At 50.1% G+C, this 24,920-nt stretch overlaps 1 protein-coding gene across 4 annotated transcripts in view; it reads left to right on the plus strand.

Annotated features, from left to right (window-relative positions):
- Positions 1-24,920, plus strand: part of RFX2 (regulatory factor X2) — a 92,328-nt gene that overhangs the window by 27,054 nt on the left and 40,354 nt on the right. The gene's annotated exons all lie outside the window — the stretch shown is intronic.

The raw sequence follows: 24,920 nt of genomic DNA on the forward strand, positions 1-24,920 counted from the left end.
TTCCCATGTGCAGCGCTGGTAATTAAACTCCACGATTGTCAGCCTCACCTTGTTCAGCACGGTGGCCCCCGGGGGGCAGAGAGAAGGTATTTGCTCCATTTACCGGTAGAGAAATGGAAGCTCCGAAGGCCTTAAGTCACTGGCTGAAGGTCACCAGCTAGAAGGTGGAGGACACGGGACTTGGACGCAGCGCCTCCTCTCAGGAAGCATGTTCTGTTTACACGGCGTCATCGCTCTGCTTGGGCCGTGTGTCGAGGGGAAGACACGGGCCCTGGGCGCTCTCCCCTGTCGCGCACTCAAGGGTAGGAGGATGCTGGTCAGGGAGGAGAGCAGGAGTGAGGGGAGACGCTCAGGGAGGGCACCGGCGCCCCCCTGCTCCTCTCAGCAGGTGCCCCTGCCCTGGGTGCCTCCTACCCTGCCCCCAGCTCCACAGCGGCCCCCACCCGGGCCCAGCAGCCCGCTTGGGGTGGGACTGCCCCATTCCATCTTCTGTCTTCTTGAGTGTTGACCTTGACTGGGACACTTCCCAGAGCCCCAGAGCCCCTGAGGCCTGCACAGGCCTGTCTAGCGGCTACAAGAAGTCCCTGTGTGGTTAGCCGCGGTCGCACACAAGTAAGGACCAAATGCACACGTCCTGTCCGCCAGAGAGAGAAGAATCCGGCAGCTTTCTGCTGGTCTCCTGCACCCTCACAGATGTCCTCCTCATCAACACGCGCCCGGGGAGATGCCTTAGGTCCCCAGAGAGGGGCACCGAGCCCACACCACTGAGGTCAGCCATCCACACTTAATCTCCTCTTAAGCATGAAATTCGGGTGGCACCTGGGTGGCTCAGTCGCTTGATCGCCAGACTTCGGCTCAGGTCACGATCTCAAGTTCGTGGGTTCAAGCCCTGCGTCAGGCTCTGTGCTGTCAGATCGGAGCCTGGAGCCTGCTTCGGATTCTGTGTCTCCCTCTCTCTCTGCCCCTGCCCCACTCGCACTCTCTCGCTCTCTCTCAAAAATAAATAAATGTTAAAAAAAAAAAAAACTTAAGCATGAAATTCAGGTCGCAAAACAGATTTGACTTCCGCAGAAGGCAATCGCGTCTTCATTATCCCAGGCAGTAGTAAGCTTTAGAGGGCTTTTTGATTCGACCCGACTTTTTTCTTTACTCCAACAGTTTCAAATTTCATTTGGACAGAAGTGTCTCAACTGTTTATCTTTTTAAAAATCCGGCTGAAGTAGTAGTAAATGCTTTTCAAGCGTAGTGATGGTCCAGATCGCCCAGCAGCTAGGCGACATCAGCCCCGAGACTTCCAGAAGCAAGGAGGATTGGAACCAATATGGGGCCTGGGAGGACAGGGGTGGGGGAGAGGCGGCCAGCGGAGGCCGCTCACTGTTACTTGTGTTACGTTTCAGAGGACTCCTCTCTGTCGCTCTTGCCACCTTTCAAGCAGAGCTAGAACATTCTATTCCAGTTTTTTCCAAAATTATCTTGTGCTCTGCTTTGGGAGCTGACTTAATACGGAGCCGGGAATGGAGACACCAAAAACAGAAGCGCACAAAGCCAGGCATTTGTGCCCGACAGAGCGAGCTGCCCCCTGGTCTCACGCCCCACGGTCCCGCCCCACTGCACGCCAGCCCAGAGCGCCTGCTGAGAAAGACGAGGGCCCACCTCAAACCTTTATGAAATAGGAAACCATTTAAAATATTTTCAAGGTTTCATGGCACCTTCTTAATTAAAAAATTAAAATGTCCCCCCAGCCTTTTGATTAGAATGCCTTCTGAAAATGGAATCTGTTTCAGTGTATCGTCTTAGAATTAATTAGGGTTCGTTAAAAAAAAAAAAAAAAAAAAAAAACCTAACATATCTCCAAGACTTCTCTCTTTGGATTTAATTAGAAAAATGAGTTTAACACTTTTGTGAAAGGCTGTTTTGCTCCGTTCTGTCAGAGCACACTGAGGTTTGCACTGGGGTTGAAACTTTCGCGGGGACAGACGCAGAATGTGCTTTTGTTCTCGTAGGATTGGATGGCGGGGCCAGAGATGAGGTGGGAGGTGACGGGTTGGATAAACATTTCCAATTTTGCCTTTTGTTGCTTCATTTTCATTTCCTCAGAGACCCCTGGGTCCTGCCGAAGGGATGTCTGACTAGATTCTTGGTCCCGGGCCCCTAGAGGCGCAGCTCCCAGGCCACTTGAAGCAACGAGAGATCCTCCCAGCTGGGGACAGCGTGCCAGCCCAGTGCCGAGTGCATTGGTGGCCCCAGCCGGAGGACTCTGCGTTTGAAACTCCCACAGCAGGATTCCTGGCCGTACTTGTTTATCTTACGCTAAATTTCTTGGTAATCTTGCATACTTCAAGCATGACTTAGCAAGAAATACACTTTTGTTTTTCAACGTGATGCTGAGACTTTTTCTTATTTAAGCTTGCACGTTTGTACGTTGACATGGCACAAAAAGGAGCCGTATCAGAACTAATCTCTAGCAATCGTTGGACCTGGAAAGATCAGACATTTTGGTGGATCTGGAAAGAGGTGCATAGTCACCATAAAGAAAGCAATGAAAAGACAAATCGCGTGGGGGGCGAAACACGAAGGATGGGTTCTGTGAGGCTGTTGAGGGGGACCCACAGGGCGGGGGGCAAGCGTGGGGTTGGCTCAGTCTGTCGTAACAATACCACGGACTGGCCGGCTTCTAAACCTTGGGAATACAGTGTTCCCAGTTCTGAGTTCGGGTGCTGGCATGACCGGTGAGGGCCCTCTTCGGGGCAGCAGACTTCTCGCTGTGTCCTCACAGCCTGGAAGGGCTGAGGGAGCTCCCTGGGGCCTCTTTCATAAGGGCGCTCAACCCCCTCCCCAAGACCCCACCGCCCAACACCTTGAGCATTAGGTGTTGCCACGTATGAATTTGGGGGGGACGCAAACTTTCAGACTCCCGCATGGGCAGATGGAGCCCTGAAGCCTTGGGGCCCAGGGAGGCCATGTGGGGGCTCGTCCCTAGCTCCAGCTCACCCTTCTCAGCCCGGGCTCTGCCGGAGACTCTGGCGTGAGATCTGCAGACCCGAGTCATCTCGTGCGATGCCCGGCTCCCACCCCACGCTTCAAGCCTTCCATCTTGCTGAGGTTGGAGGCCTCCCAGCAGCCTTGCAGGGGCCAGTGCTCTGGCTGTCGGGGGCTTGAGTAGACTTGGAAGGGCCCTGGAATGGTCACACAGGGACCCCACAGCTGAGGGATGACACTGGGGACTGGGAGCTCCTGAAGAGACTTGCGGATTTGGGATAACCCATTTATGACTTGGTGGTGCCCCACCTCTCCCTGCGTCTGGGCGGAGGCCCCGTCCTGGGCTGGTGGACCAATGGCCGCGTGCAAGTTCTGGCCAGCCCCTCCTCTCTTCTGCGGGATGTCTCCGTCCAGTCTCCCCCGTGTCGCGGCACTCCGCCAGCAGTTCTCTCCACTCCCGCCCGCTGGGTCCCGCCCGTCCCTTCTCCCATTTCAGAAGCCCCCTCCCAAGCGGACTTCCCATTTCCATGGCTACCCTCTTCCTCTCCTTTCCTTTCCAGCAGAGATGCCTCAAGGGCTGCCTGTGCCTGGGGTCTCCAGTTCCACGACTCTTGGTTTCTCTTGAATCCCCCAATCTCTGTGGACTTTGCCCACAGGGTTCCCCCGGAACTGCTCTGTCACGTCACCGTAATCCAGCGGTCAGTTCTCAGCCCCCAATTCAACTAATGCTCAGGACGCTACTCGGTTTGCTGGGTTTCCTCCTCTTTAGGATCGCGAAATGGTGGAGAGCCAAAGAGCCCAACCCTGGGCCTCTTCTCCGCCCTCCTTTGATGAGCTCAGCCAGGCTCCTGGCCTTAAGTAGGCATCTATACACTGCTGGCTCCAGTCCTTGTCAGCGATACACTGCTGGCTCCAGTCCACATCCTTAGACGCTACGCACATCTGTACATCTGTATAGTAAAACTCTGGCCCAGGGCATCCGGACCCTGGTGACTCCAGCCTACCACTTGCCCCTCCGGCCCTCACTTATATATCTGTTGACCTTCTCAGCATTCCAGCTTGGGTGTCTAAGAGCCTCTCACCCACCTCACACCTTTAAAACTCAACTTCTGAGTGCTCCCCAGTCCTCGTGCTTCTCCCTCGGTTTTCCTGATCTCATCCTTTTCCCTGCCAAAAATCTTTGACGCAGTCTTAACTCCCTTCTCTCACACCCCACACCCAGCCCATCAGTAGATCCTATCGACTCCACCTCCCTTTATCCAGAGTCTGACTGCTTTCTTTGCACCCCTCCACTGCCATCACCCAGGCTCAGCCACGTCACCGTCTCTCACCTGGACCATCACACCACCCTCTTAGCTGCGCTGTCTCCTTGCATCCTTTTCCTTCTTTGCCTGTTCTCAACCCAGTAGCCAGAGGCACCTGGTTAAAACCAAGTCAGATCAGGGGCGCCTGGGTGGGCGCAGTCGGTTAAGCGTCCGACTTCAGCCAGGTCACGATCTCGCGGTCCGTGAGTTCGAGCCCCGCGTCGGGCTCTGGGCTGATGGTTCAGAGCCTGGAGCCTGTTTCCGATTCTGTGTCTCCCTCTCTCTCTGCCCCTCCCCCGTTCATGCTCTGTCTCTCTCTGTCCGAAAAATAAATAAACGTTGAAAAAAAAAATTAAAAAAAAAAAAAAAACCAAGTCAGATCAGATCATTCCCTGGGCTAAAACCCTCTGATCACTTCTATTTCATCCTGAGCAGAAGCCGAAGCCTGTATGATTGTCTCCGTGGGCCTTTCCCCCTCTTCTTGTCTCCTGGTTTGCCCAGCTCAAGTCACCAGCCAGGCGTGGCCTCATCTCAAGGCCTTGGCACTGGCTGTTCCCTCCACAGGAATGCTGTTCCCCTAGATGGCTCAGCCCCTCACTTTCCTTGTTTCCTTAATGAGTCTTCTGGGGGAGGCATTCGGCAATCCTTTAAAAATTGCAACCCCATCTCACCCCACTGCTCCCTGCCTCCACTCCATTCCCACCCCCCACCTCTGGCATCTGTCGCCATCTGACATATTGTAGATTTTCTTATTTTGTTTACTGTCTCTATCCTTCCCCACCCACCCCCACTACCTGGGGACAGAATATAAGTTCCAGATGGGAAGGGAACTTTGTCTGTTTTGATTAGTGGGAAATGCCTGGCCCATGCCAGGCACTCAATAAATAGTTTGTATTGAGATCAATGAATAATGTACAGAGGACCCCCATGTCAATCCTCTTTCCAGAGATGGGGTTTGGGACCCTCACGGCTGTGTGTCAGAGCCTCCCTTCAGATGCAGAGCGCAGGCAGAATTGGCAGTGTCCCCTAGGCCTTAGGAGCAGTGACTCCCACACTTTCAGCTGCTGGTGGTCTCACTTCCAGGCTAGAGATCAGCGTTACTGCTTTGCCATGCGTTAATGGCCCAAATATCTGGCTTCAAATTTCCCATCTCCCTAGAACCCAGGTTCAGATTTTAACAGTGTGGAGTCTGCCTCCCCTTACTCTCAAGGAAACACTTTCATTCTGACTTGTTTATTCAAAGAGCGCCTCCTGTATGCTCTCTTAGGAAAAGAAGGTTGCTTTGCGTCAGTCATGTCTATCTCAAAGGCCAGGTTTCGCTGGAGGCCAAACCTCAGCTGGGAGCTGAAAGTGTATACCGTAATCATGCACAAATCTATCAGTGCCGGGTGCCTTTATAACCTAAAATGTGGACCCACTGTGGCTACGGCCACATACTTCCTGTGTGTCAGCATGTTTTAGGATTCTTGGCCATGCTCCCCCCTTAGAATAAGACCATCCCCTTAGAACTGTGCCCTCCCCTTGTAAGATGGGGTGCCATCCCCTTCCCTTCCAAGTTCCAAAGCCCAGATTCCTCTGGACAGAGCCAAGGCTGGATTGGCTTTGAGGTTAGCTTGGGTTTTTTTCTCGGTGGGTCAAGATTGGCCAAAGCTAGACACCTCCCTATCACTGCTCTCCGAGACTGTGTGTCCCTGTGCTTCCCAGGCCTGGCTTCCTCTTCCTCTTCCTCTTCGTCTTCCTCTTCCTGTTGCTGAGTGGGGCAGGAAGAGCAGGCACAGGGACACCAGATGCTGTCGGTTCCTTCCCGCAGAGTCCCAGGAGGCACTTCTAATGCTGAGTCAACAATTTGGTTTGCACTTATTTGTCTGTACATGACATTTTCAAAAGTCTTTTAAATTAGGTATCTACTCCTCTGTTCTTACATCTTTTTCAAATAGCTCAATCCCCAGTTAGTTTTAGTTTGTATAATCCCTGCCCAGAAAACCCATGTGCAGCTATGAATATCCCACATTGTTTGCTTGATGGTAAATAAATTCTTTCCTCTTGGAGAAAAAGGCACTTTCTCCTCCCGGCACTGGGAAGGCTTGTAGACGTCTCTGCTCTGATGCTGACCGCGGGGAGGTTGGTCCTTCTTGGGTTTTGTTATTTCAGAACAAATATGGTAAACTGTTTCCCCCTTGGTTACTATAGAGAAGAGATTATTTGCCTTTCTCTTAGGGCTTCTGAAAATAATAGATTACATATTTGGGAGGGTTTTTTTTTAGATCTGGTTAATGTGAGATAGAGGGGATTGCTCCAGGGATGACATTGTTTGGTTTGGGAAGTATTCTTGCGGTTGCCCAGCAACAGGCTCATAGAGCCGGGAGTGGACTGCGTTGTCCCTGGCAACCGTTGTTACTCAGCAAACAATGAGGGCCAGCAAACAGCGCCAGGACTGCGGACTCCAGGTTTTAATTGAACATCTGCATATATTTTTCTCTGATGAAATTATGTTTGAGCTTGATTTGCCACAACAGGTAGACCTGGGTCCCCCTGGGGTCTCCGTGGAAGAAAACGTGCTCTCACTGTGACAGCTCATCCGGGGGGGGGGGGGGGGGAAGAACCTTTAGCCATTTGAACATATCCTCGACTGCTCTCCACTGGAGACTTGTTTCAGTCCCGAGTGGAATTTCTTTTTTGATCTAATTCCTCGTGTTTGTAAAATGATTGCCTGGCCAATCTACTTTTCAAGTGCTTTCCAGCGTGATGTTTTCCTTGCGGCTGCTGGAGAATATCAGAAAAGCCGGGACCTGAACCCAGTGGGTCACATGTGACAACATTCACATATAAGATTGGCTGGTGACGGACACTGGACCCAGAGCCTTCTGGTTCTTTACTCTGCCTCGCTCTTCCCGTTGAGAAGTTGGATACTCGGGTGACCCTCAGGCGAACGCGTATATTGCGCATGTTGGGGAAGCAGATGTGTTCCCTCTAACTGGAGCGGAAAACCCTCACCCCGTGGAGGGGCACTTTGCAGCCACCCCGTGGATTTTGATCACAACAGTGTCACTCCCTACCTCCTCCTCAGTGAGCCAGAGATAGCGACTGTTTACCAGGGCTGGTTTCTTGGGTAAACATGCCCCTGCGCTTCATTCAAAGCCGGTGACACATTTCTTTCCCCCACTCTCGGCCCCGCCCTCCTCGCCCCGCCCCGCCCCGCCCACCAGCCAGGGCTATAAATTGGGAACTGTCAGTCAGCGCAGGCTGTTGGTGGGGGCTCGGTCCTGCCTAGTTCATCTCGAGTGCAGTCTGTCTAAGGCAGCAGCAACCGCAGAAGTGCAGCCTGTATCAGAGCACAGCGCCCGCGGTCAGTCAGCTCCGTGGTGAGATTCGCTTTAGTTGTACGGATCGGTTGGTTTACCGGCAGCTCGTTCTGTAGCTGAATGCCCCGAGAAGTGTCCCTTGCACTTTTCGCCAGCACCCCGGCTAGTGTCTCGGGACAATGGGAAGTATGTGAACAAGCTTCCGACTTAGTCTTGCAGCCAAAACTTACAATGGGATGTCACTTGCGTTCTAGAACAAATAAAAGCAAGCTGTGAGTATCTGTACAAGGCAAGCTTGTTAGCCACCAGCCCTGTTAGATGCAATAATTAAGATGCCAGTGACAGCAAGCGTACTGGAATCAAAATGAGTAAGTTCTGACTTACACTAAGATGCCCCAAAAGATTAATCAGAATACAAGATTCTTCCTGTAACCTGTTAACAGCAGGATCGCGGGAGAGGAGTTTATGCTGAGGAGGTCAGTCCTTCCACAGAAATGCTACTATGCATTCCAGAAAATTGGCAAGTGCTTTGTCAGGAATTGTCGCCTCGCTTAAAAACTTCCTATTAAATGGATCATTTAAAAAACTTCCCCACGGAGATACCTCCCCCCACGTGAGGACTTGCAGCTTGGGCAAAGCGCTTAACATCTTCGGGTCCCTTCATCCTGCAGGCAGAGGAGCAGGGCTGGCTGATTCGTACGGGCCCCTCCAGTGCTGGCCTGTTACGGGGGAAGTTCCTGATGTTCAGCTCGGCCGTTTGTCTGCTTTCGAAACTCCGGAGTGAGGGGTGACTCCCGAGAGGAGTCGGGGTCACTTGGAAAGGTCCCGGGTGTGATGCTGGCAGCAGGAGAAAAGCCAGCCTCTCCTTTGCCTGAGTCAGTCGTGGAGGTACCGCCCGACGCCCGGGCCTATTGGCCATTTCCAGGAACAGGAAGTGCCCCTGTCACTCACTGGGCAGCACCGTCCTGTGTGTGTGTGGGGGGGGGGGGGGGTCAGTCGGGCAGATGTCCTGGAGCAGGGAGCCCCCGGCCAGCCCCTGGTCGGCCTGCCTTGCTCCTCCTCTCCCAGGCTGTCGGGGGCGCTCTAAAAGCCTTGTTTTCTTGAGGACGGCCTCGTCCGGGAACCAAACATGCACAACTGGAAGACAGAAAGCAGAACCGAGGGCAGTGAGCATAGAGAATGGCTTGGTTGGTCTAGAAGTACCAGGTTCAGCAAGGCCGTGGCGTCAGACCAGTGGTTCTCAAAGGGGGCCGCGCTGACCTTCAGGGAACACCACTGGGTGGTGTCATTTGGGGTTGTGATGAGGAGGGGAGGCCCCTGGCATGGAGTGCGTGGGGCCGGGGATGCTGTCCCACCCCCCCCCCCGCAGTGCCTGGGATGCCCCACAGAGAACAACGTGGCCCCAAACGTCTGCAGTGGGGAGGGGGGAAATGGTGGTTCAGAGAAGCGCCCCTCAAACTTTCATGCACGTACAAATCTCCCGGGAATTGGGTTGAAATGCAGGTTATAGTTTATGAGCAGTTCCAGAAAAGGCAGAGCAGTGCCTCTCACCCCCTGCTGACTAGTCCCCTAGGGGACACTTGGTTTCCACGGCTGGGGGTGCTCCTGGTTTGGAGTGGGTGGCAGCCAGGATGCTGCTCAGCCTACCCCCCTCCCCGCCCCCACACACAGGGCCCCGGACAGCCCCCCCCCGCCCCCCCCCCCCCCGCAGCCAAAACTGATCCAGCCCCAGTGGCCATGGCACCGAGGCCAGGGAGCCCCGCTCTAGACGCGGGGGGGGGGAGGGTGACGGACGGCGGGTGTTCATCGCTGTGCATGGTGCTGCTTGGGTCCATTCGGAAGCTGCCGATGGCGGCTCCCTATGACCCAGCAGTCCTGTTCTAGCGGTCACGGGTGGGTGGACTTTGAGGGCCGCGGCGCTCTCTAGCCTCAGCCCTGCTTTCCGGGGCCGCATCAGTCCCATCCTGGCAGGTGTCATCACCCCTGTCCTCACAATCGCTGTGGTGCTCACGGGGACACCAGTCCCAGCCTCCGGTGGACCCTCACACCAGAATGGCCCCCACCCACCTTGTCCCTGCCAGTCGGGACCTCTGCAGCCACACTGGCCACCTGCAGAGCCGTATATTTGGTGGAGGCAGCACAGTGGCCCGCACCCAGGCCCACGGGCTCGGAACCTGGCACATCGAATGCCGTTGGGATTGAACTGGGGGTGCCGAGGGGTCGGGTAACCATCCCATTCAGACCATAGAGGAGGCCTCGCTTTCTCCAGAGAGCGCCAGCCAAAGTGGGTACAAAGCAGAGGGCAGGACGGGGAGGGCTGCAGAAGACGAAGCCCAAGTGGATAGGCCATAGCGTCCAGATGAACCCGTGAGGCTGGGAGAGGGCCGAGGGGGGCGCGGAAAACAAGGTGGCAGCGGGGCCACGGGGCATGGGATGTGCCCAGCTGGGCAGGGGCCCCCGGCGTGCTCCCCACTACGATACCACTCTGCTTTCTGGTTGCTTTGTGGGAAAAGACGGAGGGGACGGTGGCATCGGAGTCATTATTGACAAGTCCCTCCCAGTGACTGAGTGGCAGGAAGAGCCGCTTCTTGACTTGAGCCAGACAGAAAGGGCCAAACGTACATGTCCAGCTTGGACCCGTGTCGTTCGTCCACATGAATCATTTCAGCTGATCCACAGCTCCAGCCAGTGACATAAGCTCAATTACGTAGACACCTGCAGAGCGGAAAACTGAGCTCATGATATTATTCCGAGTTCTCTTTGCCGCGGGGCGGAGGAACGATTTACACGGGAAGGAGACGGCCTCTGCAGCACAGACAGTGGGAGCCTCGGGGGCCTTTACAGACCAAGTGCGCCTCCTTTGCCGAAAGGAGGAAGACCCGGTTCGAACCCAGCTCTGCCTCCTCAGGCTGTGTGGCCTTGAGCTCTCGCTTGACCTCTCTGAGCCTCCGTTTGTCCCTTGTTGTTTCTAAAACGAGGATGATAATGGAGTAGCTTCCCGAAGAGTTAAGTAAGATCACACTTGGCCCAGAGTCTGGGGTACAGTTAGGCCGAACCGCATTACTGGCCACTGCCGATGCAGGTGTCTTTGGGGTTCTCACCCTTCTCCCTTTCCACTAGGTTGTATTCTATTTATCAGGCACCGGCTGGGGGCCAAGCTCGGGACGGGCACGCCTCATGCATCATTGCACCTCATCCGCCTGACCCCTTTCTCAGATAAAGAAACTGAGGCCACAGCGAATGATGGAACTAAGATCCGAACTCATCTGTGGGAGTCCACACGGCGGGTCAGCCGCCTCAGTGTTTGCTCAGAAGTTGTGCCTGCCTTACATCTGCGATGACGGCTGCTGGGTCTTTTCCGTGACAGAGCTGAGACCCTATGGCGGGCTGGGAAGCGGGAAGCGACCCAGGTGTCTGTTCCCGGGATGCGCTCACGGAGCGGGGCTCTCGGACCAGCTGTGAGCAGACAGTCTTCATGTCAGAAGGTCTGGAGCATCCAGGGCAGGCTGGGCCGCCTCGTGAGTGTGAACCGCGCCTGGAACCACGTGACGCTCGATGCTCAACCTTCTCGAGGACCGCAGACCCTTGGCATCAGAAGGTGACAGACGCCGCCCCACCCCTCAGTGGTCAGACTCCTGGTAGCCCTTGATTTCGGACCGGCAGTGTTGCCCTGGAGGCAGACCCAGAACTTCCAGTGTGCGAGGAGGAGGAGGAGGCCGGGATTGCACCAGGTCCCTGGGAGGCGGGCGGTCCGGTCCGCGCTGAGACATCGTTCGACGTGGCCCCGAGGCCTGGGGACATGCCTGCTGACCTGAACTAGTCCAGTGGCTTAGGAGGCAGAGAGGAAGCGGCAAGTCTGAGGAAAGGAAGTGGTTGGAAACCAAGTCTGGTGGCGTTCAAGGGATTATGAACAAGCGGCAGAACTGGGCTGCCTGCCAAAAGCGTATTTCGTGGGTGAGGATGCCCGTGAGGGCTGGGTGGTTTTTGATTCACGCGCCCCCTAAGCCCATGACGTGGTAGACGGCAGCCAAAATCAGACTGCATGCGAGTTGACGTAACCATACCTTAGTTTGGACAATCTGTTTTTTTGAGAGAGAGAGTGAGTGGGGGAGGGACAGAGAGAGAGGGAGACAGAGGATCCGAAACGGGTTCCGTGCCAACAGCAGCAAGCCCGAGGTGGGGCTCGAACTTGTGAACTGCGAGATCACGGCCTGAGCCGAAGTCGGACACAACCAACTGAGCCACCCAGGCGCCCCCAGAATTTCAAACTGATTGCCAAATCGTGTCCTTTAGGGAGGAACGTAAGTGGGTGTTGCCCCGTTGCGATGGGGGGGCGGGGGGGAAGGCCGCTGTCCTTTGTGATGAGAGTAGCCTGTCCCACCCGTTGCGTCCTGCCTGGAGCCCTTCAGACGGCCAACTTGCAGGGCTCGGGCCCGCTCCTCTGCTGGACGGCGAGGGAACGTTTGGCTGCTGTGAAGAAAACAAGAACAGAAGCCCAATTCTTACCAACAGAAAAAGGAATTTGAATTCTGTCGATACTTCATTCCAGAGAAACTCGGAGCCAGCTCCGACCCTTCAGAGTCGGCTGCTGCACAAGAAAAAAATGAAAAATTGAGGAACGACGGGGCGTCCGAAGGGTTTAGGCAAAGAAGGAATAATGGGGCACCCTTGCTGGCAGTTGAGACTGGATACCCCCCAGAAACGGGGGAAGCCTCCGCAGGGCCCACGTTTCTGCCTCCAGTTCTGCCTCCCGTTGGGCAGAATTGCTGTTACTTTGTGTCCGGGTCACTGCAGCGTCCTCCTCTGTTGTCCTTCCTGTCGGTCACCTGTGTACATGTGCCTTCTACCCAAGGGCCGTCTGTCCAACTCCTTTCTCGGACACTGCACTTCACTTAGAGCGGTGGCTGCCCTTCGGCCGCCATCCTTCCCCCAGGGGACGGTTGCCAGTGTCTGGAGACTCAGGGCCGAGGGAGGGTGTTCCCGGTGTGTGGTGGGAGGGGCCGGGGATGCTGATCAGCACGCCACAGAGCCCGGGACAACCCCCCACGGAGAAACGGGCTGATGTCTGCAGTGCCCAGGCTGGGAGCCCTGCTTTAGTGCCCACTGGGTGGGTGCCTCGGCGGGGATCCGAGAGCGAGAAAGGATGTGTTAACGAGTACACTTTTCAGCAAGGAGATGGACATTTAGATCTCCAAGTGCACGAGCCTTTTCCGGATGCCTGGAGCTGAGCAGGGCTATCCCGACGCCAGCAGGGATAGTTGGGACATAGTCTAAAGTGGGCATCGCTGGCTCCTTAGACCTCGCGCCCACACTGAAGGAGCCCCAAGAGAAGCAAACGGACATGGTTTTTCTGGCCACCGAGATGACACTCGGAATGTCAAACGGGCATCAGGGCAGAAGCCGGCCTGGACACAACGGTACTCTCTGAGGGCGTTCTGGACTTGTTGCTTCTTGTTCACGGGAAAATAGGAATTGCTTTCTCGGGGGCAAGGGGACCCTGGTGCCACCAGTACCAGGGACCAGGAGAGCGTGAACTGGGAGCTTTGAGGAGGCCACGGGTCTCTCCCCACAGGAAGAGGGAAAGGCCCTGTGTCTCCCCAGAGCGGAAGTTAACTGGCCAATCAGAACGAAGGTAGCTAAAAGCACCGTTCTTGCTCCCCCCGCCCCCCCCCTCCCCGTTCCTGCAGAGATGACAAGATGTTTTCTAAATACCGATCCGACCTATGTAAGGCAGGCGACCCCTCCGCTCCGCACACGGAGAACAGGAATAGAAAGGAGATTGCTTCAGGTTGTGGTGAGTCAGCGCCCGCCCGGCCAGGAGCAGGGCCCAGAACTGCCCTCAGCTTTTTCTGCGTTTCCTTTCCTGTCATTACTGGTTACTAGGTAACCAGAGTATTTTCCAGTAAACAGAAGCCTCTTCCCTTTGTGCCCAGGGCAGATCCATTCATCAGGCGGGCGTGATCCAGGCTGCTGCCCGCCGGTCCCCCCGCTGCCCCTCACTTACACTCGGGAAACCCCGGGCAGAGGCTCCCCCTGCCGAGTGTCGCCGGCAGGGCCCCCAGGTCGGATGAGCCTTCTCAGGCCTGAGCCGCAGAGGGGGGCAGTCGCACCAAGGAGGCTGTTCTTGCCCACTTCCTAACCCCAAGTGTGTGTTCATCAGGGACCAGGTGGCCAACGAAACCTGCTTGGCTTACAAACAACACACTGGGCGCGATTCTGAGCCAACCTCACAGGCTGGGCAATGGCTCGCATTCGAGGCCTCTCTCCTCTTGACTGACCATCTTGAGGCCCCCAGAGCCCAGTCGAAAGTGGCCACAGATGAAGGGAGTCGGAGGAAGAATGCTCAGGCCCCCGCCTTGGTCAGGGTTCTCCTGTTTAGGGGAGCAGGCAAACGAAGCTGAGGGAGCAAGCGGGGAGTCAGACAGACTGATTCCCAGTTCCCGTTGCAAGTTCAAGTTCAGAGCAGAAGCACAGACCCACACTCTTCCCTACCAGAGCGTGTCCAGGGGTCGAGGGTGACTGCCATCACTCAGGAGCCTGACCAGCTGAGCGGAGAAGGCGAAAAGCAGAATTGAGGGATTCCCCGACCTCACATCCTGTGTGGTTGGTGCCCTTGTCCCTGGGGCCAGCCCTCCCCCTTCCCCTGCTGGTCCCTGTTCTGCCGGGTGGAGGGGTCACTCACATCCAGAATTACACCTTCTAGAAGGACTCCCCGATCCCCTGCCCTCATCTCCAAGGGCTGCTCGCATGGCAAGCCAGCACATGCAGAGAAAGGCGGTGACAAAATGTGCCTGCACATACCCTTTCGGACTGACGGCTAATTGCCGGGTGGGTTTTTATTTAGCCTTTTATCACGGAAAACTCAAACATCTACAAATCAGCACACGGTGTAATGAGCCCGGTGCAGCTATCGCTGGGCTGTGCAGGTATCATCATTCTGCCACTCTCATGCCACTTACTCCGGCCCACCCCCAGCCTCCGCTCCGTTACTATATTTCCACAGGGTTTTCTGGGTTAAAATTTACACACTGTAAATGCACGAATCTTGACTGTCACCTCTCGACAAATGAGTGCTCCATGTAATGCATACCCTGTTTTCATGGAGAATGTGTCCATCCACTCCCCGGAAAGTTCCTGCCTGTCCCTTGCCCATCAGTTCCTGCCCCCTACACTGATCTGGTTTTGTTGTTTTTTTTTAATATTTATGTATTTTTGAGAGACACACAGAGCGCGGACTGGGGAGGGGCAGAGACAGAGACTCACAGAATCAGAAGCAGGCTCCAGGCTCCGAGCTGTCAGCACAGAGCCTGACGCGGGGCCCGAACCCACGAACCGCGAGATCATGACCTGAGCCGAAGTCAGATGCTTAACCATCTGAGCCCCCCAGGGATCCCTGATTTTTTTTTGTTTTTTTTTAAAAACCTTAGATTAGTTTTGTCTGTTCTACATCGTGTACTCTTGGATACAGCTTCCTTCGCTCAGCATAATGACTTTGAAATTCACCCAGGGGTTGTATATTTCAGAGTTCATCCTCTTAGATTAATCAGTAATATCTCAGCGGTGTTCCCCTGTTAGCTTTTAGCTGCATCTTTTGTATTTTTTTTTTAAGTAGTTGCTTTAGGGATTACAATCTGCATCTTTAATCTAGCACAGCCTACAGTTTCTCATCCATTCTCCCGATGATGGACATTTGGGCTATTTCACTTTGGGGCTGTTGTGAATAAAATTGCTGTGAGCCTGTGTATACGGGGTTTCGTGTAGACGTGTTTCCATATTTCCTGGATGAACACCTCGGAGATGCATTCTGGGCTAAAGGGTGGGTTTCACTTTCTAGAAAACTGTCAAACCTTTTTTCCAACATGGTTGTATCATTTTACATTCCCACACGTGTGTGAGAGTTACGATTGCTCCCTGTGGTCACAACATTGGTTGTTGTCAGATTTTATTTTAGCCATTCTAGTGAGTGTTTAGTGGTATCTCATTGTGGTTCTGATCTGCATTTCCCTGGTGACTAACAATGTTGAGCATTATTTCGTATACTTGTTGGGGATCTGGATATCTTTGTCAAGTGCCTGTTAAAGTCTTTTGCCCATTAGATTGTCTTATTATTGAATTATTGGAGCTTTTTACATATTATAAATAAAAGCCCTTTGTCAGATACTTGTTTTGCAAATATTTTCTCCCAGACTGTGGCTTACTGATTTGTGTTGTTCAAGTCTTTAAAATGAACAGAAGTTTTAAAATTTTCACAAATCAAATTTATTGAGTTTTTCAGTCATACTTACTACTTTCTGCATTCTGTCTAAAAAAATTTTGCCTATGCCCTTATGTTTTCTCTCAGAAGTTGTATAGTTTTGACTTCTTTGTGTAAGTCTATGATCTAATTTAAAATCACTTTTGTGTGAGGTATTGGACAGGGATCGAAGTTCGCTTGTTTTATTCTTCCCATATGGATATATAATTTGCTTAAACAATTTTCCTTTCTCTGTTGAATTGTTTTGTCACCTTTGTCAAAAATCATTTGAGGAGGGAAGGAGCTGGGGCTTCATTGGGGGAAAAAAAATGAAAATGTACGTATGGGTTGTTAGTTTCATATTGCTGGATTTGATTTATAATATTTTGTATGATTTTTCTATATGTGTTCATGAGAGATATTGATCTAAATACCTCTCTTATAATGTCTTTATCAAGTTTTGGTATCAGGTTTTTTTTTAAATTTTATCTAAATTCATGTTAGTTAACATAGTGTAGTATCGGTTCCAGGAATAGAATTCAGTGATTGTCACTTACATATAACGATGAGTGCTCATCACGACAAGTGTCCTCCTTAACGTCCATCTCCCATTTATCACATTCCCCCACCCACCTCGCCAGTATCAGGGTTTTGATAACCTCCTAAAATGAGTGAAGTATCCCTTTCTGTATTTTCTGATGGAATTGATGTATTAATTTTTGTTTCAGTGTTTTATAGCATTTAACAGTGAAAGTCTCTGGGCCTGAAGTGTTCTCCGTAAGGAGGATTTCAATAACATATTCAATTTCTTTGTTAGATATTCCATCCACAGTTTCTATTTCATCTTGTGTCCGTTTTGGTATGTTGTGTTTTTTTAAAAAACGTGTTCATTTGATCTAAGTTGGTGAATTTATTGGCTAAAGTTCATAATAGTTCCTTATCATTTTGGTTTCTATAAGATTTATGATATATCTCATTTTGCTTTTGATATTGGCAATTTGGGGTTTTTTTCCTTTCTTTTCTCTTATCAATCTTTTGTAGGGGGTTGGCAATCTTTTCTCTAAGACTTTATCTTTTTTAGGGCAGTTTTAGGTTCACAGCAAAATTGAAAGGAAGATACAGAGATCTCCCGTGTCGTCTCTGTCCTCACACATGCACAGCCTCCCCCTTCGTCAACATCCCCCCACCCCACCCCCCCGCCCCAGTGTGGTGCATTTGTAGAGGAAATCTGCACTGACACATCGTTATCACCCAACGTGCATAGTTAACATTAAGGTCCGCCCCTGATATGGTACATTCTGTGGGTTTGGACAGATATATGATGACATGTGTCCACCACAGTAACGTAGCATCACACAGGGTAGTTTCTCTGCCCAAAAAAATCCTCTGTGCTCCACCTATGATCCCTCCTTCCCCTTAAACCTCTGGCAGTCACTGATCTTTTTACCATCTCCATAGTTGTTCCTTTTCCAGAATTGTCATATAGTTGGAATCATACAGCATGTATGCATTTACCTAATAGTATAAATTAGTATAAATAGTATAAAATAGTATAAATTTACTTTTGCCTAATAGTATACATTTATGTTTCCTCCAGGTCTTTTCATAGCTTTATAGCTCATTTCTTTTTGGAAGAAATTTCACTTTTGGAGAAATTTGGGTTCTGTTGGTTTTTTCTCCATGGTTTGGGGAGTTTTCTTTCATTATTTTTTGACTTTATTATTTCCTTTTTTCTATTAAAGTTTGGTTTGCTTGTCTTTTTGTAGCTTTCTAAGGCTGAAAACTTGAATGGCTGATTTTTAAGCCATCCTTTTGAACTTAAGTTTCTAAAGCTAAACATTTCTCTCTAAGCACTGCTTTATATGCATCCCACAAATTTTGATATGTGATGTTTTCATTATCAGTCAGTTCAAAATATTTTCTAGTTTTTCTTATGGTTTATTCTTTGACCTGTGGGTTATTTTAGAGGTGTATTTAAAAATTTCAAAACATTTAGCGTATTTCTAGATATCTTACTGACTTCTAATTTATTCCGTTGTTGTCAAAATACATATATTTACTTTATGGCCCAGAATATGACCCACCTCAGCGAATATTCCTTGCACATTTGAAAAGAATGTTCAGGTTTGGTTTGTTGTGTTATATAAATGTCAGTTAGGTCCCTGTGGTTGATTGTGTCATCCAGATACTCTGTATCCTGACTGGTGTTTTTGTTTGGTTTCTATCAAAAGGGAAGAGTGTTTCCACTCCAAATCTCCACTGTGACTATTTATCTATTTTTTCCTTTAAGTCTGTTAATTTCTTCTTTGTGGTAATTTGAAGCTGTACTACTAGCTGCATGTACCTTTGTCATGATTAGGTCATCCTGATGAGTTAATTGATAATTTTATCAGGATGAAATGTCCCTCATTGTCTCTAGTAATATTCCTTGTCTTGAAGTTGGTTTTGTCTCCTCATTACAGCCACTCCAGCTTTCTTAAGATTAGAGTTTGCATGGTATGTCTTTTTCCATTCCATTACTTTCCACCTTTGTGTGCCTTTGTATTTAAAGAGGATTTCTTTGGGGGCTCCTGGGTGGCTCAGTCGGTTAAGTGTACTGCTTTTGGTTCAGCTCAGGTCATGATCTCACAATTCGTGGGTCTGAGCCCCACATTGGGCTCCATGCTGACAGTGTGGAGGCTGCTTGGAATTCTCTCTCTCTCTCTCTCTCCCTCTCTCTGCACCCCCCTCTCAAAATAAATAAATCAACTTTAAAGAAGATTTGTTTTGGGGTGCCTGGGTGGCTCAGTCTGTTGAGCGTCCGGCTTCAGCTCAGGTCATGATCTCACGGTTCGTGGGTTCGAGCCCCGCGTCGGGCTCTGTGCGACAGCTCAGAGCCTGGAGCCTGCTTCGGATTCTGTGTCTCCCTCTCTCTCGGCCCCACCCCAGCTCATGCTCTGTCTCTCTCTGTCTCTCTCTGTCTCTCTCAAAAATAAACATCAAAAAAAATTAAAGAGGATTTCTTTTAAAAAGGCAACTTACCATGGGATCTTGGTTTTTTTATCTAGGCTGACCATTTCTGTCTTTTCATTCAAGTGTTTCATATATTTATACTTAATGTAATTATTAATATACCTCAATTTAGGAAAGCCATTTTGCTATTTGTTTCATCTTTTTTGTTGTTCCTGTGTTCTTCATTTTCTGCCTTCTTTGAGGACAATCAAATATGTTTAGAATTTCATTTTCTTCTTCATTAGTTTTTAAGCTATATATTTTTTTAAATTTTTTCAGAGATTACATTAGGGATTACATGATGCATCTTTAATTTATCACAAACGAGATTACTACATGATGTAAAGTGCAAGAACCTTGCATGCCTAATTCCATTTACCCCTCCCCTTCCTTTGTGCTATTGTTGTTGTATAGATTACCTCTACATATGTCATAAAAACACACAGTAGAGTGTTATAATATTTTTTTGTTAAATAGATGTATTTTAAAGAAATTAAGAGGAGAAGGGGTGCCTGGGTGACTCACTGAGTTAAGCATTGGACTTCGGCTCAGGTCATCATCTCACAGTTCATGAGTTCGAGCCCCGTGCCAGGCTCTGCTGACAGCTCAGAGCCTGGAGCCTGCTTTGGATTCTGTGTCTTCCTCTCTCTCTGCCTCTCCCCAGCTCATGCTCTGCCTCTCTCTCTCTCTCTCTCTCTCTCTCAAAAATAAGTAAACATTAAAAATTAAAAAAAAAAAATTAAGAGAAGAAAAGGAAAAAATACAGTTTTGTTGGATATAGAATTCTAGATTGGCAGGTTTTCCTCAGCGCCATAAATATGTCATCCCATTATCTTCTGGTCACCGTTATTATTGATGGGAAGTTGGTTACTATCCATACTATTGTTCCCTTACAGATCGTGTGTAGTTTTTCTCTGACTGCCTTCAAGATTTTCTTTTTCTTTTTTTATTTTAGCAGTTCAACCATAACACATCTAAGTCAGTTTTCTTTGTATTTGTCATTCTTAGGCTTTGTTGAGCTTCTTGGATCTATAAGTTGATGACTTTTTAAAATTTTTTTAATGTTTATTTATTTTTGAAAGAGAGACAGAGAGAGAGACAGAGAGAGAGAGAGAGAGAGAGAGAGAGAGAGAGAGAGACACAGAGTGCAAGTGGGGGAGGGGCAGAGAGAGAGGGAGACACAGAATCCAAAGCAGGCTCCAGGCTCTGAGCTGTCAGCACAGACCCCGATGTGGGGCTCGAATCCACAGATCGTGAGATCATGACCTGAGCCAAAGTCAGTTGCTTAACTGACCGAGCCACCCAGGCGCCTCTCTATAAGTTGGTATCTTTTACCAAATTTAAGAGATGTTTGGCCATTCTTCAAATACACGTTTTTCCTCTCCCATTCTCTCCTTTTCTTCCGGGACTTCAGTCACATATATGTTAGACCGCCTGTTCTGTTCATTTTTCTTCAGCTTTTCTCTCTCTCAGTTCTTTAGATTGGGTTCCATTGATCTATTTTCCAGTTCACTGATTCTTCTTTCTGCCATCTCCAATCAGCTATTAGGTTTATTCAGGGACATTTCCATTTTAGTTATTGTACTTTTCAACTCCAGAATTTCTACTTGTGTTTTTTTTTGTTTTTTTTTTTTTTTTTTTTTTTTTATAGTTGGTCTTTCTCCATGGAGATTCCTGTATGTTCCTTTATTGTGCATATAACTTCCTTCAAGTTCTTGGCCATATTTTTAGTAGCTGCTTTGTCTGTATCACCTGGATTCTCTTGGTTTGGCTATCGACTCTTCCCCTTTTTTCTTGGGTACGGGTCACAATTTCCTATTTCTTCTCATAGCTCATGATCTTTATTGGGTCCTGGACATCATGAATGCTATGTTGTAGAATTTCTGGATCCTGCTGTGTTCCCCTTGCTAGTGTTTAACTTGGCTGGACTTGAACCCTGCCCCTCATGCAAATATATCTTTTTCAGCAGCTGAACTCTCCTCTTAGTTTGTCCATCTTTGAGCTGCTGGTTTTTCTCCAAAACCCCTGGTGTCTTTCCCACACAAGTGTGGCTTAGTCAGCTCATCAAAGATTTGGGTGGACTCCAGGCAGATCTGGGGGCTCGCCCCCTCTGTGGCTCTCTATCTTCCAGGATTCCCCCTAACATACTGAACTCTCTTCTCTGACACTTCAAGACCACCAGACTGCTGCTTTCTGCCACCCAAACATTCATGGAGCATGCCCCTGGCAAAACTCCAGAATCATCATTCTGACTGGCAGAAATCTTTCAAGGGTGGGCTCGCTGGCAGTGTCTGCCTGCTTTGGTCGCCCCCCAGTGTCTTTAAATAGGTGTGTGCCCTTGAATAATGGACCTGAATTTTTTTTTTTTTAATTCAGGAAACTGGATCAGCTTCTATGCAATGTACCACCTCTTAGATGGGTAAGGGAGGATTTCATGCCCTCTGCAGACAGGCATATTGTGTGTCAATGTATTGGGGCAGCCAGGCTGACCTACATGGTGTCTGTGAGTCTGTCTGTCTGATACTAACATGAAGGGATGTGTCCACAGAGAGCAGAATGGTCAGTCGCCAAAGGTGATTACATTTCCCAGAATAGTCCTATTTATCCTTAAAGTAACCAGGTAGATTGTAGGGGCGCCTGGGTGGCTCAGTCAGTTGAATGTCTGACTTTGGCTCAGGTCACGATCTCACGGTTCGTGGGTTTGAGCCCCGCTTCGGGCTCTGTGCTGACAGCTCAGAGCCTGGAGTCTGTTTCAGATTCTGTGTCTGCCTCTCTCTCTGCCCCTCCCTGACTCATGCTCTGCCTCTCTGTTTCTCTCAAAAAATGAAGAAACATTAAAAAAAAATTTTTTTTTTTTTTTTTTAATTTTTTTTTTTTCAACGTTTATTTATTTTGGGGACAGAGAGAGACAGAGCATGAACGGGGGAGGGGCAGAGAGAGAGGGAGACACAGAATCGGAAACAGGCTCCAGGCTCCGAGCCATCAGCCCAGAGCCCGACGCGGGGCTCGAACTCACGGACCGCGAGATCGTGACCTGGCTGAAGTCGGACGCTTAACCGACTGCGCCACCCAGGCGCCCCAAAAAAAATTTTTTAATAAAATAAAATAACCAGGTAGACTGTAAATGTTCTGAAGCTTTATGTGGATGCTCACTATATGTAATTTCTTACAATTCAGTATGGGCTGTAATCCTAAAGAGGCACTAAGGTATTTATTTAGTTGGTAAATATCAGCTGCCTGGGTTGTGCGTGGCACCGCGTATTACACAGAAGCCATCTCGTAGGATGCTTTTGTCCCAACTGTACGGGACTGTCCCAACTGTCCCAACTTGTCCCAACTGTGCTCTTCATCGTACGGATCCCTGCATGAGTTTCCTGGGGTCGCCATGCTAAGTACCATAGACCAGGTGGCTTGAAACACGTGAAATTTACTCTCGCAGTTTGGAGACCAGAAGGTGTCGGTGGACTGCGCTCCCTCCAGACAAGGACGCTTCCTGCCTCCTCTGGTTTCTGGGGGCCCCAGCCATCCTTGGCTTCCTAGGCTTGTCGCTGTATCCATCTGTCTCCTTCTCTGTCGTCACACAGCCTTCCTCCCTGTGTGTCCTATCCTGTCTGTTGTAAGAACACTGTCCCTGGATTTAGGGTCCGTCCTAATCCAGTATGACCTCATCTTGATCCTTTACCTTGATTATATCTGCAAAGACACTCTTTCCAAATAAGGTCACATTCAGAGATCCTGAGTGGACATGAGTTTTGGGGATCACTATTCAATGCAGTACAACTTCCCAAAGTGATCTGCCCCTTGTGCCCAAACTCCTGTCTTTTTTTTTTTAATGTTTATTTATTTTTGAGAGACACAGAGAGACAGCATGACCTAGGGAGGGGCAGAGAGCAAGGGAGACACAGAATCTGAAGCAGGCTCCAGGCCCTGAGTTGTCAGCACAGAGCCCGACACGGGGCTCGAACCCACAAACAGCAAGATGATGACCTGAGCTGAAGTCGGATGCTTAACCAGCTGAGCCACCCAGGCACCTGTCCTGTCTTAAGTTTTAAGGGCTGTGCCTGGCTTCTGAGATTCCGGGAGTTGGTGATTTTATTTGTAACCTTATAAACTTCAGGAGCACCGTTGTCATTTCAGGCCAGATGATATTTCCATTCGTCTTTAAATGCTGGCAGCTTCATCCTCCTGACAATTTGGATCATCCCCTATGGCCCCCCCAGTTCTCTCATGCTGGTGAGATGTGGCCACAGGACCTTTGCAGTGGTTCCAGGGCCTGGGACCTCAAGACTTTGACCCCAGACAGTGTAATTTTTCGACCCACCTTCCAAAACCACATCCCTTCATCAAACCTAAATTATATGAGCCAAGGACCAACAACTATAGTCCATAGGACATTTTGTAATGGACTTTTTTTTTTTTTTTTTTTTTTTTAAGAAATGAAGTCTTATTAGTGCTCAACCAGAATCACTCGTGCGTGTTAGCAATGGCCGCTCCTGTGCCAGCACAGCAAAGTGTAGTAGTTGCAAGAAAAGCCTCTCGTCCTTTGTGGAAAATATTTTGTGACCCTGGGCCTACACGCCATACGCTGAGCAGGGTGACAGACAGCACATGGTAAATAGTGCAGTAAACCAGGAAGCACGTCAGTGTGAAAACTTGGCGTGGTGTCGGATGATTTGCACTCTGGAAGTCGCATTCTGGCCGCGGTGAGCCGAGCGTGGGCTCGCTGTCTACCTCACACTCTCACGGGTTCCCCGGGTTTTCATAAGACTTAGACTGTGGAGCACAGTTATTTCCTGCCCGTGAGCAAGGAGCCGGCCTCTGACTCAGCTCGCTGGCTTCATCACTAGTGGATTCTTTCCACCAAGAGCCCAGGTCCAATGCTTTCCTGCTCCTACCACTGGAGTTACCCACTTCCTGGCTTCAGATTGGAACAAAGGGGCGCATGGTGTGCAGATGACTGACTCGGATGTTGGAGGAACTGTGCATAAGACCTCGACTGCGCAACTTCCTGCAGAATAATTCCGAAGGTCAGTTCTGTCAGGAAGGCAGAGAGTTGGAGACCCAGGAAATACACATTGGAAATTCTCACGTCTCCTCCTCTTGTGGAAGAGGAAAAGAAAAGTAGGGGGTGCCACTCATCACATGGCTCTGGGGACATCTAGTGGTAAGGACCGAGTCAGGGAAACAGGAAAGCGCCACAGGCACAGGCCACAGATCCGTGGATCCAGCCAGCGGCTCTCGTGGTGCCAAAGTCTTTGGGAGGGGGATGGGCCACATCATAGACTATTCCTCATCAACAAAGATGGGGTCAAACCAACACTCAACAGATTTAAAACACTCACACGCTGCCTTCCGCTTTCTTTAGGCAAATTATATTCATCTGTTAGCAGTTTTTCTTTGCATTAAAAGAAAAAAAAAAGGAGTTTTCAACAAATTCTTCACTCGTCCTCAGAGGTGGGAGCCCTTGCGGTGATAGAAGCGTATGGAAAGTTCTGGCAGGTGCCTCCTGAGCAGCATGCTGTGTACCTGCTGCTCAGGCCCCGCATGAGGCAGAAGTGGGGAGACCCCACCTGTGGCTTGGGGGGACGTGCTCAGGACAGGGCTGTACCTGCCCACAAAGCCACCTCCTCTCTGCAGTTTGCATATTTAACAGCTTCTCAAGTGCCGAAGGTAGCCGGTTCTTACAAAGTGCAGACCGTCTGACCTTGAGCATGTTGATGGAATGATTTTTTGTACCATCTGCCACTTTGTTCTGGTATTAAATGAGTCTTTTTGTATGGAATTAAAAAAAAATTTTTTTTAACGTTTTATTTATTTTTTTTTCAACGTTTTTATTTATTTATGGGACAGACAGAGACAGAGCATGAACGGGGGAGGGGCAGAGAGAGAACGTTTTATTTATTTTTGAGAGAGAGACAGAGACAGAGTACGAGCAGGGGAAGGGCGGAGAGAGGAGACAGAATCCAAACAGGGCTCCAGGCTCTGCTGTCAGCACAGAGCCTGACACGGGGCTCAAACTCACAAACCGCGAGATCATGACCTGAGCCGAAGTCAGACGCTTAACCGACTGAGCCACCCAGGCCCCCTCTGTATGGAATGTTTAAACTACCT

The sequence above is a fragment of the Puma concolor genome, chromosome A2 (genome assembly GCF_028749965.1).
Source record: "Puma concolor isolate L17-30 chromosome A2, mPumCon1.1.hap2, whole genome shotgun sequence".
Lineage (NCBI taxonomy): Eukaryota > Metazoa > Chordata > Mammalia > Carnivora > Felidae > Puma > Puma concolor.